The 19,784-nt window shown below is 39.7% G+C and overlaps 1 long non-coding RNA gene across 1 annotated transcript; it reads right to left on the bottom strand.

Moving 5' to 3' along the window:
• Positions 1-8,858: 8,858 nt before the first annotated feature.
• On the bottom strand, positions 8,859-19,724 carry LOC150059285 (uncharacterized). The gene is made up of 2 exons (XR_016536637.1): positions 19,436-19,724; positions 8,859-9,128 (listed from the first exon to the last, which is right to left on the bottom strand). It is a non-coding gene; the product is annotated as an uncharacterized LOC150059285 (long non-coding RNA).
• Positions 19,725-19,784: the final 60 nt, after the last annotated feature.

Raw genomic sequence — 19,784 nt, 5'->3', positions numbered from 1 at the left:
AAATAAGAGGACGTATTCCAAGCCAATAATGGTACACACTTAAATAGCACTTTCTCTATGCTCTGTGCATATATTTACTAACAGCTGCTTCTGGTCATCAGGTATTATTGGTATTTATGCCATAAACTTGTTCCTGGTTATAGTATTAGTGGAGGTGAAGAAAAATGTACATACTTAGAGACTTCCATGCTTTCTCCTCTTTGTATCCTGCTTTCTAGAGAGCACTGTGGGCATTCTGAATAGAGTGGGCTTTCTTGAAATTAAGAAAATACCTGAATCTTGAGGGAGGTATTGAAAACATCAGGGTAAATATTCCTGGGGACACTTCAAGCATCCAGAGCCCACATATAAGCTCAGGCGCAGGAAACCCATAACAGTCTAATGATCTGTGAACGTAACCCACTCAGAGTGCCAGCTACATGCAGAGCACAAAAAGAGATGGAGGAGAAAGATAAATCCATAGAGGAGTCGAGATAATGACCCCAGAGTCCAAATGCAAAGGACTTGTGGTTTCCTCTTGGAAGTAGAATCCAGTTGTTGGAATATTTTCAGTGCGATTAGCTTTGATTCGTTTTGAAACTAGTTTCACTTCAGTATGTGTGTGTGTTTCAAGCTTGTAATTCTGTAGATATTTTGTTTGTTCTGCTTTATTGGAGGAAGGATTGATTAGAGAAATGATTGCATCAGATTTAGGAGGAAGTTTTGTTCATCCAGGGGAATGTAATTTTCAGGCCCTGGGATCACGGAAAGGGTAGAATGATGAAGTAGACGACGTCTACTCCTTACTTGCTCTTTAATGTCCGTTGTGAACTGGGTAAGTAGCATTTTTTTCATTAGATTCCATCTCAATGACATGCTTGGAATGATGGTAGGGCCTTGTCATTCCCCAGGGGTGAAAATAAAATAGTGCGGTCATGGCTCTAGTGACAGAGTTCCTGTCTAGCAAGTGCAAGACCCTGAGTTCAAATCCCAGTACCGACTCACTTCTCCTTCAAAAAAAATCATACAATAGTAATGTAGAAAAAAGGAGAGAGAAGGCAAGAGTCAAGGTGTATCACTGCTGAAGGATCCGCATAAAGATGTAAAGAATCCAGCAAACAAAAGTTGGCCCATGAGTCTCAGGGTTAGTTCAAGGGCTCACGTAAGTGCAGAAACACGTGATTGAAATTCATCCTGTGCTTCATGGAAGAAGTGGTGCTGTGTTGGTGTCTGTGTGGAGGAGGGAGGTGGAGGAAGGGAGAGGCTATGATTGGGAGCATCTGCAATCACATTTGGTCCCTGTGTGAGGAGCTGTGTCACCTGGAGGCCAAGTTCAGAGGACAGTTTCAATGCACTAGCTAGGACGATGGTGATGTGGTGATGTGCTTCCATTTTACCATCACGGTGAAGATCTCAGCATGCTTTGCTGTCTTCTGACCTCCACTGAAGGAGAAAGGCACTGACTCAGCCACTTCACGTTGCAAAATCTCCCCCTCAAAATCCACCAGCCCTTCAGTGCAGGCTTATCAGTGTCTCTCTTTGTTGATTTTTTAGGAGTAGCTGAGAGTCCAACAACATGCAATAGCTTTCAAAAATCGAAGAAGATGTAGAAAAGCCAAACCTGAGCACAATGCTTGTCAATCAATTTACCAGCTAATAAATTTGATTCCATCAAAACATGTACAGGTTTTATTTCTGCAAAGAGCTGCGTCAGGATTTCAAGAGATAATGAAAGCCAGGCTTGGTCAGTCCCCACGTAACAAAATGCTGTACATAAATCCTGGGTCTCTAGATCCTTACAATGCATTGTGAACAATCTTGTTCAGGGTTAAAAATATCAAGAAGATGGCTGGGCCCGGGAATGTGGCTTAGTGGTAGAGTGCTGCTAGCATGCATGAAGCCCTGGGTTCAATTCCTCAGTACCACATAAATAGAAAAAGCCAGAAGTGCTGCTGTGGCTCAAGAGGTAGAGCTCTAGGCTTGAGCACAGAGAGGTGTAGAAACAGCACCCAGACCCTGAGTTCAATGCCCCAGGACTGGCAAAAATAAAGATAGGTGGCTGCATATGTTCAGTAGAGAAGGAACTATTATTTTTGGATATTTTCTGTACGTATTTGGTTGATTTTCGCAGACATAGAACTTATAGCCTAATTGTTCCATTTTCTACATGCTTATTCTAAAACATTAATAACAGCAAAAACTATCACACACTTCCATTCATCAATTTAGGCTGTATTGCCTTTTTTTTTCTTTGTGCCCTGGGGCTTGAACTCAGGTCATCAAGTTCTTACTTGGCTTTTTCACTCAAAGCTGGCACTCTGCTACTTGAGCCACACCTCCATTTCTGGCTTTTGGTAGTTCACTGAAGATAATTATGTCACAAGTTTGTCCTCTTAGTCTGACTTTGAAATGCAATCCTCAGATTTCAAGCTCCTGAGTTGCTAGGATTACAGGCATGAGCCATGAGTGCCCAGAGCCCTTCTTATATAGGCAAGACTACTAATTTCTTGAGTGCCACAACCTTGGATAAGAGGCCATGGGACTTATTCACACATCTTGTATAAATTAATATTAAATTAAAACTTCTTCTGTAAATTAATATTAAGTTTAATTAAAAACTAGGTTTTACTACCCTAGTTGAATAATATACTCTGGTGACTTTAGACAAGTAACCTTGATTTTTTGTGTATCATGGTTATGTGTGGCTCCCTTGGCATTTGAATTGATTAAATGGATTATTTGTAAAGCAGCTCAAAATTGTACGCCTAGCATCATACATTAGAAAGAACCAAAAAAAAAGGAAACAATTCACTCCATGCCTGAGAAGTTACCATAGTTTATTTGCTCTCAAGTTCCATTTACATATAATTTGATACTTATCTCGTGGCACAAAAATGTTAGTCTCCCAGATCTGCAATGATACAGCTGAGGATTCTGAGCCATCTGCTGAACAATCCCCTTGTTTTCTTCTTTTACCTCTGATTTATGTAATGTGAGTAAAGCGGTGCTGCTGTTTGAAAGGAGGGTGAATGAACACCAGTGGAAATGTCAGAAGTACAAATCACTGGCAAAATGTAGAATGTTCGACTCTAATGGGAATTGCAGACAGCTTCTCAGCCCGTGGCTCTGAGGTATGAAGACTGGATTCACAGCTTCCACACGTCTTCCTGGATTCAATCAATCCCCATGGTGGAACCAGCGGCCCAGAGAAATCAGTGATTTGACAAGAATAGCAGCATGGAGTTCAGTCCTTCACCTAATTATTGTCACAGGAAGGTATAGGACAGGAAGTGTATCCACCAAATTCATGGCCTCACAGGATTTTAAGGGTGATCTGTAAATAGGATGTACATTATTTATTGAACAAGAGCAATTAGACACGAGTAAATATGTCTCTGAAAGCCATGCTCAAATGCAGACACAAATGGTAGTCCCGAAGTGATGTTTAGAGCAGAAGGTGAGTGGGGCAAGTAGACTGCTGACTGGGGCTCAGACAGAGAAGAGCATTAGTTACATGTGGTTAATATAAAGTCTGGAGACAGGTATAAAGGGCTGAATGAGGCTTGAGCAGTGGAAACCCCGGGGTTGGGACAAGGCTTCAAACCATGAATCTGTGCCAAACCACATATTCTCCCTGCACCTGGGTCAGGTTTCACTGCTGTAGAGAAAGGGCTTGTCTAGTAGTTGTTCAAAAAGTGAACAAACATGATCATTTGTCACTACACTCTTACAAGTGCCCATCAACTTCCTAGCAGAGGCAGCTGATACGTTGTCAAAATTATTTTTAACTTCCAATAGTTTTCCTCTGAGGCAATCAAATGTGATCACTTGGTTACAGCTCTTTGTTCTGTAAATTATCTGTCTCTGTATGTCTATCCTCTATCATCTATTATCTATTTGTCATCTATCCATCATCAGTCATCTATCCAAAGATGTGGGTATAAAGGCAGATATAAAGATAGTTAGATAGGATTATTTCCTTGAGCAAATAATCCTTAAGAAAGCTTGTTGTTTCTTGGTACCTGGTAATGGGTCCTCACCACCATAGCTCTGAAGCTTAGAAAGAGACTCTGTTTGTGCCATAAGTTCCTGGTGACCACATTCAGAGAAGCTGGATGAGAATCCAAATGCATGGACTATAGGAATGGATAGCCAGGGCCTGAATCCATTCTGCCAGTCTTAGCTGCGTGAAGTTATTTCTCTTTGTGAAACTGGTATGATGGGAAAGGGAAGGGGGGGAACAAGATGATTAGGAGGGGGTTGGGGGGTGATAAATGGGGACAAAAACATGAGAAGTGATATCAATTTGTGAGAAGTAATGTACCTACTATGTGGCAAATATAACTGTAACCCCTCTATACCTTACAATAAAAAAATATGAGGGAAAAATGTTCAAGGAGTTTCTAAAACAGATATGATGGCAACATCCATCTTAAACGGATACTAGGAAAATGAATGAGTTAATCTTTATGTAATACTTAAAATTCATGAGCACATGGAAAGCCCCACATTGCTTTCAGAACATAATTTTCCCACTTATGACTGCCATGTGGCTTGAATTAGAGGCTTGCACTTACATGCCTGGCTTGCTCTTAAAGGGGTTTTCAGTAACATTTTTCCTTGGCTGGCCTTGAACTGAGTTTCTTTCTTCCTTTCTCCATTTCCCAAGCTGCTGGAATTATAGATAGGTACTGCTAAATGGGCATGTAACATTTAACGTACATTACCCTTTTTATTTCACAGGGGAAGTTAGATATCAAAGGATGAGCTCATATGGCTATCTGCAGGAAAGGGTAATTATTATTTCAAACAGTATTAGAGCCTGTTGCATTTTCACTACACAAATAAGAATATTGAGTTTGTGAAGTTATGCAATTTAAGGTCACAAAAATTGGCATACCCTGGAGTTTGACTCTATGGCTCTTGTAAAATTAAATCTCAGATACCCTCGGTCTCTACTTCAGCTTTAGTCAATGAAACATCCTCGAATTTAACAAGAATACTAAGTGATAATATTGAAGACTTTAATAGCAATAATATATTAGGAATGTCATTGGAATTTCAAGAAACATTTAGCTCCACTGGGGTTCAGAGAAGCCTGTTAGTGATTTGACCCATAGTGAGTGGTCAGGTTTATGTATCAAGCTTCAGCACCAGACTGTAATGGTAAATTTTCTACCAGATTCTTGCGAGTCATGCCAAAAGGTTAGGGTCCCCTGCCCATAAAGAAATATATACAGGAGAAGACAACTTAACAGTCCAATCTTCTTTATTTTATCTGAGACTGAGACTCAAACTCAGTACCTGATATTTTCACTGGCTGGCTAGCACGCTCCCACCTGAGCCATGTCTCCAGCCCCAAGGATCTCAGTCTTCTCTAAGAGATGTTCAAGTCTCTTTCACCTTAGGTATGGCTGCCAAGGATTGTGTAATGAATCTTTGAGATCACCTGTCCACTTCAGAAGCTGGTTAACCTTTCTGAGCTCATCCCTAAAGGTGATATAAAATTGCTCAGTACACACAGCAAGAATTAACTATGAGAAGGAATGGGAAGTCTCTAAGACAGCTTAGTCATTGTTCTTCTGTCTTCTTTCCACCTCATAGATCCATTAAATTTCAGGAAAAGTCAGTCACCAGAGACAAAGCAAGCTCTGGGTTGAATCTCCAGAGTCTTCCTTCTCACCCTGGTCAATGTCACCAGGCCCGCTGCTATTCTTAGCAAATCACACATCCAGTCTAATTCATCATCCCGCGCGATTCTGCTCCAGGTGGCCGACTTGGTTAAGATTTTCTCATTCATTGACAGCAGGATGAGGAGCTTCCTAAGTGCGGGACAGAGAAGCCAAGAGAAGGATGTTGCTCCTGCCCAGGAAGTTCTATGATTGGGGCCATCTCTGGTGGGAACAGCAGTAGCTTTGTGGCAGTCCCCAGGGCTCTACTGAACCAGCTCCAGCCTGGTCTGACGTCTGCTTCTCAGCTTGCTTAGCACAGCCAGTGGGCCTTTAAGCCTTCACTCTTACCAACACTCCACTCCTGCTGCTCATCCAGCCCTCCAGTGCTTTGTCTGCCAAGCCCCCCACTCTAGATTTCCCAGCACCATCAGCCTTCTTCTGCATGCCCTACACCCACTGCCCGGCTGCTTGGGTGACAACAGAGGGCCAGCTCTGCTCTGGGCAATCTAGGTGCTACCAGTGGATGGGATGGTATCCTTGGCAGGAAGTTTGAGCCCGCACCTTGGAGAAAGAAATTTTCTCATACATCTCTTTGGTACTCTCACTTAGTCCTAGGTATCATATTGCAGAGTTAAATTTATTTCTTTTCGAAAGGTTATTTTATTTTATATTCACACAAATTAATTGTACAGAGTTTTGTTAATGCTATTCACATATATGCATCCTATTTATTTTGACCAAATCCACCCTAATTCTTAAGAAGTATTTTATCATTATGGTTTTATTTTTATGGATTTTCCTCATGTCTTTGTGTGGGGTTTCTAGCTTATTTGTGGCTTCAGCCTGGTATAGCTTTGAATTGAAATGATTTCACTTTGAATGGGAAGAAATTGTATACAGTCCATTCAAAATATCTTTTCTGTTGTCCCTTTCCTATAATTTTATTATGTCACAGGATGTCTTTTGTTATTGTACATATTTAATAGATTACCACATCCAGAGATTGAAATTTGAATGCAAATGCATGTTTTACCCTATAGGAAAAATAGATATAGTTTTTCTCCTTGGGAATTGCTCTAAAGATTAAAATTGACTTTATCATTTCATGTTTTTTATTTTTATTATATTTAGGTAGTTGTATAAAGGGGTTACCATTCAATAATCAGTTTATAGATACAATGTTTCTGAACAAATGTCATCCTTTTCATCATTCTCCTCCTGTTTTATGTATTGTTTATTTGTGTATGTATGTGTATGTGTACGTATGTATGCTTGTATGTGTTTACTTTGGCTGTTAACATGGTTTGAAGTGAGAGGCTCACCTTCTTGCTTCGTTCGCTTGCTATGGCTGGCTCTGTATGCTCTGAGCCACGTCTCCAGCCCAAGAAACCTGATTTTTTAAAAAATGGGGCCTAAAACTTATTGAGTATGCTTACGTAATTTTAAAAGCATTTCATTTCTATCCGTCACATATTTTCCTTTATAGTAGTCCAGTAAATGAACATCTGTATCACTAACTTTCAGCATGACCATGATTGACAATTCACAGCCCATTGCATTGGACATATGGGCTTTAAACTAAAATAGACGCTGAAGGGACACCCAGACACCAGCGAGTTAATCCTCACGCTGTGCATCTGATGGGACTCAAACTGCATAATGCAGTATCTGTGAACACTGAGAAACATTTGGAATCAGACTTTTCATTTTTAAATATATTCATTGAGGATAATTCATGTAAATATATGTCTGTCTATATTTTACCTTGGACTTGTTCCAACTAACTTCCTCCTAACTTTGTAAGCATGAAAAAGTTGACATTGCCAAGCTAAAAAGTATTCTTCTCTTAGTTGATTTATGATGCTGTAATAAAATAAACGAACTCATTTATAAGCCAACGTTTTCTCTGTGAGCTCTGGAAATGGGGAGCACAGCATAGACTCAGAAGCTGGCAAGAGTTGCCATCTCACAGGACCACCAGTCAGCTCACCGTGTCCCAGAACCCATTCATGAGGGAGGGATTCTCCCCCTTGAACTCGTCAACCTCTAGAGAAGCCACTCAATTCGATCACATTGGTATTAGATTTTCAACCTATGAGGGTGGATGTCAGCAGTCCTATGTAATTAGAAATACAGACATTAAAGCTCATTTCTGAGCTAAGCTCCTACATTGAAGGATGTGTCTTTTTCTTTGGAATATACCTAAAAGGTATATTCAAACCTCAAAGGAAATCATCTGTTAACTTATTAATTTATTAGCCCATTCACTCATATACTACGGCTTGCTTTGACTTATTTATTGTTTTTGATCTATCTAAACTTCCCTCATTCAGTATTATGCATTTGTTATTTTCATCATTTAATAAGCATCTTAATCAACCATAATTCTAACTGTATAAATGCCTCATTAAGTATGAGGATTTCATAATATACATGATTATTCCTCTTTCCATTGGATGAGTATATAGGGAATAAATGGAGAGTTTTTTTTTATTTCAGAGTCATTCTGAGAAATAGATCAAGTCTCCGAGTCTTATAGGCTTGGTCACGTTGCAGGCTATGCCTGTTTGTTAGCCTTGAGTGAACGATCAGTAAGAATTAGGAATTACAGCCAGGGTATCCGTGAATTCAAACCAAGAGCCATGAGAGGGGGCAAGAACTAGAATGTGCACTGCTCATTATTAAAACATGAACTCAAACTCAGAATAACACACTGTGTGAGCACTGAAAGAGCTGTAGCAGGAGAGGCCAGAAATCTTTTCCAAAAGAATTAATTTAGTTTATAAAGACGGGCTCAAGATACTGATTCCAGGCTGGGAGTTTGGCCTAATAGCAGAGTGCTTGCCCAGGTTCGATTCCTTGGTACCACATAGAAAATGCCTTAAAAATGGTGCTGTGGCTCAAGGGGTATAACTCTAGCCTTGGAAAGCCCAAGGACAGTGCTCAGGCCCTGAGTCCAAGCCCCAGGACTGGTAAACAAACAAAAAGGATACTCACCTTGGCATCTTGCACTGCTTGTAGTTTGCTTACACAAGCCTTGGAGATTGGGGTGAAATCGTGGGTCTCATGCAAAAACAGTTGTGGGAGAAATAAATCCAAAGATCGTCATTGGAGGTAAAGGTTAATTTGTGGGTTTATTTGGTTGGGCTAATAAGAGATGCCTACGTAGCTAGGAAAATGTCATTTTTGTGTATATCAATGAGACTATTTCCATAAGAAATTAGCCTTTAATTTCATATAGTCAGTAAAGGGGGTTTCCTGCACTTGTGCATATGGCAATTGTTTAATCTGTTGCAGACTTGAGCTGATCAAGCGGCAGAGGAAGGTGAATATGATGCTTGAATTAGGTCATCCACTCTCTGCTTGACCATTGGTGCTGTTGGGTCTTTGGTTTGTGGATTCTGATTGACATCCCCTCCTCTGGCTCTGCAATGGCAGACATGGTGACTTCTCAGCTCCTATAACACGAGATAACTCCTACCATACACACAAAAAACAATGAACAAATAAGTCAGTGATGTGCAACTGAGTACAAATATACCACACAGATGAGCACATACACATGGACAGACACACACCATTGCTCTTTGACCTACAGTGGGGTTACATCATAATAAGTCTTTTATAAGTTGGGCAGCATAGCACATCATACAATATCAGCTTTTCACACTCTGATCATATGGATGCCTGGCATCTGCAGGTAGCTACGACTGCCAGGCCTTAGGAGGAAGGATTATATTACCATCATAAAAAATTCAACATTCAAACTATGGTTTCTACTGAATGTGTTCCAATTCTTTACCATAATAAGGCCAAAATGTCGTAGTTCAGGGACTGTGTGTGTGTGTGTGTGTGTGTGTGTGTGTGTGTGTGTGTGCACATGCCCCTGTATCTTATTTGTTCTGTTTCTCTGGGGTGTTCTAACAAAAATGACATCAGTATTTATCTCAGTAAATTATCAGAAGCCATAAGACTTAAAGCAATCGGAATCTGTTCTTTTACACACTTTTGGATGTCAGAATTCCTGAAGTGAAGGTGTCAGCAGGGATGATTCCCTATAGTTCTATACCAGTTACATGTCTTCTCATCTTCCTATGCTCCTCTGCTTTTAATACCTGTGTCCCCTTGCAGAGGTGGGAACTTCTAGCCTCAGGCTGGAAAAATATCCTATAAAGTATTAATGACTAATAGCATGATAGCACAGATATATAAACAACTGGCCATGTCTGTCTTCCTGTATTTATAATTGTGTATGGCTTACCAAGGATGCTTGAGTATCCAAATGGTCCTTGGCACAAAAAGACCATCCTCTACCCAAAGTCATTGGAAATAGATCTTTACCTAATAAAGGAAACCTTGGCTTGAGATCCTCAATTACAAGAGCAAAAACTCTCGTTCTAAATGAGGCTTAGGCTGTGAGTATGCCACTGAACACAGTATAGCACTGAAAAGGTGCAATAAATAAACCAGGAGTGAAAGGAAATGTAACCAGAAACCCAGCTATACCGGATACCAGGTTAGTGTCTGCACACATCCAGTGACCATGAACCCTGGGCCTTGAGAGGTTTAAGGGAAGATTGAAGTTGAAGACTGAAGTTCTTATAAAAGATTTCAGAAAAGCATGTGTGGGCTGGAGAACTCAGTCTGGGATAGGGATTTATGTGCAATGAACTTACAGACAAATAAGAGGTTAAGCAGGGATAGGAGGAAAGTCAGTATAATTTGAGTTACAGGAGAAACCTAACTCTAATGAAGACTTGGTATGATTGACAGTTTACAAGGGTCATTTCTTCTGCTCTCAGAAGGAGAGATGGGAGGTGCATGGTGATTCACTCATCTCCTATCCATTATTGTTTTAGAGGAGAGCATATTAGTTCTGAGAGATCATGGTTTTATCACACAGACAACCAAGACATCCACAAGCAGAGGCACAGAATGTGTGTTGGAAGTTGGGCCCTTACACAGTGCAGTGGTAACAACAGATTCCAGCAACAGGCACCAATAGCATCTGTCATCTCTAATATAACTTTGACAATTATTTAGTTGTAACAATCTGTTGCTAATGTTAAAAATTAGAATGCAAATCTATTTGTGAGTTGCATCAAACATAGTGGAAGCATAAGAAAAATTCTGTTCTTTGGGGCTGGGAGTTTGGCCTAGTGGTAGAGTGCTTGTCTAGCATGTACAAAGACCTGGGTTCGATTCTTCCGTACCACATACATTGAAAAAAGCCTGAAGTGGTGCTGAGTCTCAACTGGTAGAGGTCTAGCCTTGAGAAAGCCCAAGGAAAATGCTCAGGCCCTGAGCTCAGAAATGGCAAAAAAGAAACAAAAACAAAAACAAAAACAAAATTACATTCTTATTTATAATTACTTATTATTATTATTATTATTACTATTTGACATGTCACATCCTCCCATTGGCATAGGGTCTTTAGGATGATATTAGGCAGAATTCCTCAGAACGCTGGCCATTACATACCATGTCTTTCTCTCACCCACTCTCCTCTGCTTAAAGCAACATAATAGGTGCAAAATTGGTGCCAAACTACAACGAGGAATTAGGACCATGTGGTAATGATAATCAAATGCCTTTCTTGTTAAATGTTCATTATTCGAGCTAGGGGACATCTTCTTGGAAGGTTGGGCATAGAATTTAATTTCTAGTTGAGCCTTTCCTAAATGAAGAGTCCCTGGGCGAGGTCCAGCCAGGAACTGGTCTCATTAGCATATTCAGCACATGCAAATATCTATAGCTCTGTGTGTTCAACTCCAAAGGGAATTTCTATTACAGGGATGAACTACAGCGATGGTGACAATCTTTTCAGTGTCATTAGGGTAAATGAGGTGGTAATGGAAGTGCAGATTATAGCAACTTCAATGATTTATTTCCTACTCCCCCATCAGGGTAGCTTTTACAAACAGCCAGTGTCCTTAATTGGAATGTAAATGAATGATAAATTATGAAAAATGTGTTATGAAAAGTAAAACATGGCCCAAATAAAAGATCAGAAATGAGAGGTTTTATGAAGTTGAGAAAATGAGTCTGAAATATGAAAGGCTTGGCCATTACAGAGGAGTGGAGGTAGTTATGACTTTTCCATAGTCTGTGAGAGCACTTAGTCCTCTACTTTAGAAGAAGTAATGTGACAGAGTCTTCCAATAACTCCTCTGGAGATTGAATCTAGGGGAACTCCTCCAATTCCATTCCATTCCTTTAGACCATGAGATCGCTTACAAAAGGAAAAGAAAGCTGGATGTCATGTAATTTGTGGAGCCATTTCCTTTTCCTTTGGAATCTCATGACCTTCAAGATAATCATCTTCAAGACAATTAGGAACAACATCCTGCTTTGAAAAAAGAGGCATCTACAAGAGGTGTGTTGTTACATCGTTTTGTTTCATTTCTGTCAAACAAAGCACTAAGTGGGTATAAAGAAAAATTCATCCTCTAAGATTCTAGAATTCCACCATCCACAGTTGGTCTCAAACAGCTGATATCAAGGTGTTGACAGATCCATTTTATGTTGAAGGCTCTAGCAGAGAATCAATTTCTTTGCCTTTTTCACGTTCTAGAAGCTTCTTGTGGTATAGTGGTATCCCTAATCTCTCCAACACAGCTCCTTCCTCATAATTAGCACTCCTTGACTCTGACCTCCTACGTCTCTCTAATTAAGGGCCTTGTTGATTACATTGTAGTCACTTGGCTTATCACAGATCAGTCCCTTTTACCACACACTGACACATTTCTGGAGTCTAGGAATCTGGCATCCATAGAGGGCTTTATTCAGCCCACTGTACAAAGTTAACTTCCTGATCATCAAATACTAGACATCTGTAAATTTGTAAATAGCTGATACTATTTGTTTAAAAATTCAGTGATGTGGGACCAGGAGTTTGGCTTAGTGGTAGAGTGCTTGCTACCATGCACGAAGACCCAGGTTCAATTCCTCAGTCCCACATACATAGAAAAAAGCCAGACGTGGTGCTGTGGCTCAAGTGGTAGAGCTCTGACTTTGAGAAAGCCCAAGGACAATGCTCATGCCCTGAGCTAAAGCTCAGGACTGGCAAAAAAAGTTCAGTGATATATCAAAATAATAAGGGGAGCAGGGTGCAGAGGAGGAATTAGAGATTAGATAAAGGGATTCGTCGTCACATAAGATGTATTAAGAAAAGGAAAATCTATGCAAATGAGAATGGACTACAAAAGAGGAACTGGGATCTAAAGATTTAGGAGACAGAGAAACTATATACAGAGAGAAATGGGTATGCCAAATGAGTGGAAAGGTAAGCTTCCTTTTCTACCAACAAAAAAATACACGTTCTCTTCAAACACCTTTCTAAATATTCCTCGTAAAGATTATCAAGTCTGTAAACATTTCACAAACCTCACAGAGCATCCTGGCATCCCTGCAGAATGGAGGAAGATACTGGGAAGATGCTGGTGATATTCAGAAGTCAGAAAAGTGAGTGTCCTGACCCTGTCTGCTACAGACTCTCAGTTGAATGCAGTGTCATTTTGTACCCCTCTTAGTCTGCACAGACACCTTGCAAAGCCCATGTTTTAAGGTAGACCAGTTGGTTTCTACTGAAGGCCTTTCCAGATGGCAGGGCACTCTGGAATAGTAGAAATAGCATGATTTAGATGTATTTGATTTTTGACTAAACGTGGATTGTGTTACTGTCCATATCATGTTGGACAAATGGCTTTACCTCTGTTCCACTATGATGTCCTAACTGTGAAATAAAATTGGTTTAAAAGAACATTTTTCTTTCAGTAGAAACACTATTTTCAGTCCACAAGAAAGAACTAGCTAAATACCAGCATTATTTTTGTTGCTGTTAAAAAACATCTGTGTGTCTGTGTGTCTGTCTGTATATCTATCTGTCTATCTATCTATTTATCTATCATCAGTCAATCATCTATGAATGATAGAACATAAGTGACAAATAGATAGCAGGTAGATAAATAGATAAATAGAATATTAGAATATCCTACTGATTCTATTTTTCTTGAAGACTCTAATAAAGTGACCAACCCAGATTTCTTTGGTAAGGGCAAGTTAAATCACTTGTTTAATTGATTTATCCATGTAGTGAAAACTGTCTGTCTGTTCAAACAATTTGACCTACGGAGAGAAGAAAGATTTAATGACATGGTTGGATTATCAAAGACTAGAACAAGAAATGCTTTGTTCACTACTGTCGGAAAGATATGTTCATGCTTTGCCTGACTGTGAGAGACTCTTTTATTCATTTTAATTTTTAGCAAGTTTGTATTCTCCCATCCCAACCTCAGGTCTTTCTATATTTTCCCTCTTGTTTGCTTTGTATCAGAAACAACAACAACAATAACAACAAAACACCTAACCTTGTAATGTGCAGGATAAATCTTAGAGAAAACAAACCAAGAGAAAAATAATACAGAATGCAACAAGTAATTCTATTCATCTTTTAGAAGCGTTGTTGTGATAATAGGTCATCTTGACAGTTTGAAAGGCTTCTTCCAGATACAGCTTCAGACAGCTGGAGACAGCTCCTTGGCCTGATATAAACAAGAGGCTCATAACCCGGTACCTTTGCTTTGTGGTGCATATGCCACATAAAACCTGCCTCTGATCTACTGGTTCTTGTGTATTCTGTCTGGCTGGCCCATAAATTGTTTGCCTGTGAAATTTCTGATCACTTTTGAGATACTTTGCAAAAGGCCCCAGTTTGGTAAAGCATTTTTTTCTTGCATGATACAGGACTCATCTACCAACCAAAGAAAAAATCACCCTTTGAAGTTTATTTTAAGAACTGTTATTTTATTCTTGAATCCATGCAATCATCACTATTTAACTAAAGTATATTTTTATTATTCCCCCAAATAAACCCTTTCATTTGTCTCTACACCTGTTTCCTGGAAATTAATAATCATCTATTTTCTGTTTCTGTGAGTTTTTTATTCTTGAATTTTATTGGAAGGGGGTCATACAGATGTACCTTTGTACTTAGCTCTATTCTCTGAGTATAATGTCTTCAAAAGAGGGTGAGTATTCCATTCCCAGTCATGGCTGAATAACATTCCATTGTCTCCATATGCCAGATTTTGCTTGCCACTTCCTTAATGGATAGATATTTATATTGTTGCCAAGTTTTAACTCTTGCAAGTAATGCTGCTATAAACTTTTATGAACAGATTTTTGTGTAGACATAAGCTTTTGATTTGGGGGGGGCCACCTCGAATTGCAATTTCTGGGTTAAAATGGTGACTAGTCAACTATTTGAGGACTAGAAGCCTTATTGAATGTATACTTCAGTTTAGCGAGCCTCCGAATAGAGCTAGGGAGCTCTCCTGTTGAGCCTTCCCTGTGAGAAAGTGGGATCCAAACACAAATGAACTCATGCTTTCCAGCCCATCGTGTTTTGTAGTCTTTTCCTTATCTAAAGAAGACCATAATAATAAAGACAGCATATCCAATGGGATAACTGCCAAGGGATGAGACACAAAGCAGTATCCTCAAATTTAGTTCAACAAACATAATTGTAGAGAGATCCTCACATATTTCCATATTCTATATTAAGCTTTCTACTTTTTACTCTAAAAGTAGATAATTTTGATTCATAGCTCTTCAAGATAACTGATAATCTTTGGTGGGTGAGTAGATGTGAACTCAGGACCTCGTGCTTGCTTGACTCTCACTTGAGCCATGCCAACAATTCTGCTTTCTCTAGGTCACTTTGGAGATGGAATCTCACAGGCTTTTCTCCCTATTCTAGCTTCAAAGCATAGTTTTGGCCTTTTCTTCAGAGCTTTGGGGAACTATTTTTTTTCTGTACATTCAAAAAAGTACCCTTAAACATTCATACTCTGGAGTTTTTCTCTAACAAAGCATCAATTTAGGCTTTGAGCTCTTGATGCTTGTGTTGTTTCTCTGAGTCACATTAGTGTATACTTTTGATCACATTTAATTAGTAAAACAGCTTTGGCTAAAGAGATATAAAAGAATTAGTAAGGTAGAGATGTCTTGTTTGAAAACAATTAACATTTCTAGATATAACAATGTTTTCTTTTTGAAGGGTTCTGTCCATTTATTAAGCTTGATAATGTTATAAAAGACAATTCTTGAGCTGTTTCTGTCAAAACTAATCAATTAAGGGCAAAAGAGTGGGTATGATGTTCATTTTTATATAGCAGCTCTTAAGGAGAAATACATTCATGGCACAGAGGGTGACATTGAGCTGGACACGGTGACATGTCCATCAGCTACTCAGGAGGCAGAGATTGGGATGAATTTAGGATTATGCCCAAGAAGGGGATTCCTTCTCAGACCATAAGGTTTATATGGATGTGTGTGTGTGCGCGTGTGTATGTGTATCTGTGATTTTAGCCATAGGTGAGAGTAACATGATACGTACCTGAAAATAAATTTTAAAAAATGGCCTAAGCATACAATGCCAGTTGGTCTTGAAAATGTGCGTCTCTGAGTTCCAGCCAGTGCTGGGGTGGTGGCAGGGGAGGAAGGTAAGGGAAGAAAATAAAGGAAGCAACACTTAATCTATTAAATCTATAAGGAACTTTTGATACATGTCCTAAAGTGTAAGAGGCTATACAGATGTATGAAATGAGATGAATATATTTGCTTGGCTATCAAAAAGTAACTGAGGCAAATTGGAGATAAATTCACTTTCTATACAATTCTGGTAGTGGAGAAACTACAATAATGAACGGAAGCTTCTGTGGTAAGGGCAGTGTAGCTCATTTTCCTGAGGTCTAGCACATGCCAAGCACATACTCTATGGCAGATCTCTTCTCTGGCTTCCCAAATCCAGCTTTAAGGAAGAAGACCACTATATAACTACTATAATCAGACATATTTAAGTAGGATAGTTTTTTTTTCTGGTGCTGGTAATTGAACCCAGAGCCTTGTATATACTAAGCAAGTACTCTACCATTGAGCTATATTCCTCACCCCCTGCATATTTATATAGAAATAGAAATCTTAGCCTTGCATCTGATGTACAATGAAGTCTTGATGTAGAGGGGCATGTTTTAATATCTTCCTTATTTCTACATGCTAATTCTAGCATCAGCTTCTTTGGAACTTTGTTGTTGCCTTCCTCAGACCTTAAAATTATGATCGCTTATTTTCAAATCTGCTTTTTAGTACCTTTGTAAATAAGCCTGGGATTGATCTTACAGCTAATGCTCAATCTGTTTTTCCTTTTCTTTTGAATAAGGACATGATGTGTTTTTGGAAAATAAGGAGAAAGTGGTGTTGTAAGGACTCAATCCCTCTTTGAACACTTTTTAGTTCCAGAAGACAATTATTTCAGTTTGGGCTAAACAACTGAAAGATAAGAGAAACACCTGTCCACAGGAAATGTCGAAGGCAGAGTGAAGGGAATTTATATGCAGGATCACAATTTGCCGAGTAAGTATAAGAAATAGGTTGGTGTAATTTGTTCCGTTTTAGCAGTTGAAGAAACAAAGTGTTAGATGTCTCTCCAGAGGCATGCATCCTATAAATGGTACAACTAAGGTTTCGTCCAAAGTTACCTGAGAGTGTATGTCCATGCAGATTCAACTTAGTGACTGTCAAGAGCTGAAGACTTCCATGGAAGATGGAGAGAAAAATAAGCTAGAGGAGAGAGACCTGGTAAAATATACTGGGAAGAGTAAATGGACTTATTGACAGTCTGTCATTTTCTAAACTCTTTTCTTCCCATTTTTGTTAAGCAGAGGAAAAGGTACCCATTTACGTTTATCCACATTGGATACTTGATATTTGGTATCATAGTCTGCGTTATATCATTTTAGAACCCTCTTGCTTAGCAATTGACTGGACTAGGTGATGTTGGAATGACCTATTGCTACGTGCACACATTTTGAGCTTAAATTGTGTGCAGTATTGATTAACCAGCGTAACTTACAGTTGGTTTTTGTAGCAAGCAACCCTTAGTTACCTTGAATGTAAAATGTCAATGGACCATGCCTACCTGGGAAATCAAATCAAATGAGATATTGCCTGGACAGCATGTGGTCAGGGTGGTATGCCCTCTGTCACAGAGACAGCAAATGTAAGATGGTAATTTTAGTTTCAAATGTTGCATTGATTAATTATGAAACGTGGAAAGACTCGTATGTGTCCCCCAGGGATGCTGCAGAAGAGTGTTGATGGTGAGATAGCCACATTCCCATATGTCGAAGGTCTTCTGGGTTGAATGGTGACCTTAATATCACCTTTAGAATTGGGGCCTTAGACATATTCAATTTTAAGTGAAGTCATTAGAGTTCGCTATATACTGCTGGAAATTTGAACACACAGAGAGATATTACAGCCTGTGTGGAGAGGCGTAGGAAGAAATAGATGTGATTGTTGTAGCTATGGGTAGAGAAACAAGTGAGGTCATCAGAAGTAGGACAGAGGCCTGGGAATACTCTTCCTGAACACCTGCAGAGGGAGCCTTTCCCTGCCCATGCCTTGCTTTCAGGCTTCTGGGTCCAGAGCTGTGAGACAACATGTTCATATATTCGAAGTCATCTGGCTGGTGATAGGTTACCATGGCAGACACACAAAGTTAATAGAGATGCTTAACCTTTTTCCATGACCAATATTATACCTGATAGCCCTTCTCTTTTGTTCTGTGTTCCTGTGTTTTGCATACAGCCATCCAGTACTCCTGAGAGGTCTAGAATGCTTATTTCCAGTGTATCACTGATTTATCTTTTAGGCTTAGCTTGATCTTATGCATTTATAATGTTATTGCTGGTGAATCTTTCCACAGATAAGGTTAAGTGATTTCCCATAATGTGAGTCCTTGTCTCTGACTTCACAGCTCTAAGAATCCCCTCCTCTCTGGTTCCTCTCAGCACCAGCAGCTTATGTTGAGCATAGGGCTGGCTCACCAATGGCTCTTCCCTAATGGGGTAACAGTGAGGGAGCACTGAGTAAACACTTCCTGGATTTAAGTCCATGTAATCACTTCTTGCCCCTGGAGCATGAAAAATGAAAGCTTGCAGTGTTATACGCAGTCTGGAAGCACAAAATAGTCAATCCATGTACTAAATACTAGAGCTATCTCAGAGCCAGGGGAAATGACGAAAAATTATTAGAACATTATTTCTGGTTGAGGCAAATAATTGTTCACTTTGACCTGATAAAGAAAGTCACTATCCAGTACTAATTTCACTGCCTGCCTCCTGTTGCAAAAGTATAGAAATATCCCTAACTGGCTTCCAGCCCGTGGAGTGAATTGCTGTCCACTCCCCTAAGACCAGCCCACCTTACTCCTTCCAATAAGCCATCAACAAAGAATTAATCAACTGAGGGCCTCCTGTTGGTCTCAGACCAGGCATCCATTCTGGCCTAGGTTCATGTTCTACTATTGTACACCACCTTGGTGAAGGATGTTACGAGTCTAGCGGGAGGAGAGCTCTCTGTTATGTGACTTCAGGTCACAGTGGATCTGCCACTTATTTTGAAGCCCAGTAGATGATGCCCATTCCTGGATACAAATTTTTCATGGCCAAGCCACCTCCCACCAGGAGCAGAAGTTAATTGGCTATGTAGTACCATGTTGGTTTCCTCAGTGGCAACAGGATTCATTTGTCTTTTATCAAGAGTCACCTTCATTATCTGCAGGCGAGGGTGTGTGTGTGTGTGTGTGTGTGTGTGTGTGTGTGTGTGTGTGTGTGTGTCTAGGTTGAGGCATGACTGGGTTTGTCTTTGGACATATCATTTATATCAGCCTGAACTCTTTTCCTTCTTTCCTCTCTCCTGTTTTGTAAGTATGACCTTACCTGCAGACAAGACTTCCCAGACCTCAGAGCACTGATTCCACGCATGTCATGTGCACAGGAGTAGTCATAGCCAGCATTTTGGAGCTGTGATTAACACCCTGATGCTAATAAAGCTCATTTTTTTCTTCATTTCTCTAAACAGAAAAATCAATAAGGGCTCTGTGATGACCCCCTTTAATAGAGATTAAGTGACCGTAAAAACATGCATTACCTCGTACAGATAACACTACCACTGCTTTGGTGGTAAACACCACACTTAACCTGGAGTTGACACCTTTCTATTTCAAGGGACTGGCCTGGGGTTCTAGCCTAGATTGTTTCCTGTTTTACTTTGTGAGCTAAGAATGGA

This window comes from Megascapheus bottae, chromosome 9 (assembly GCF_031878675.1).
Source record: "Megascapheus bottae isolate mThoBot1 chromosome 9, mThoBot2.hap1, whole genome shotgun sequence".
Classification (NCBI taxonomy): domain Eukaryota; kingdom Metazoa; phylum Chordata; class Mammalia; order Rodentia; family Geomyidae; genus Megascapheus; species Megascapheus bottae.
The sequence above is the reverse complement of the archived record's forward strand: the minus strand, read 5'-3'. Positions and strand labels throughout refer to the sequence as shown.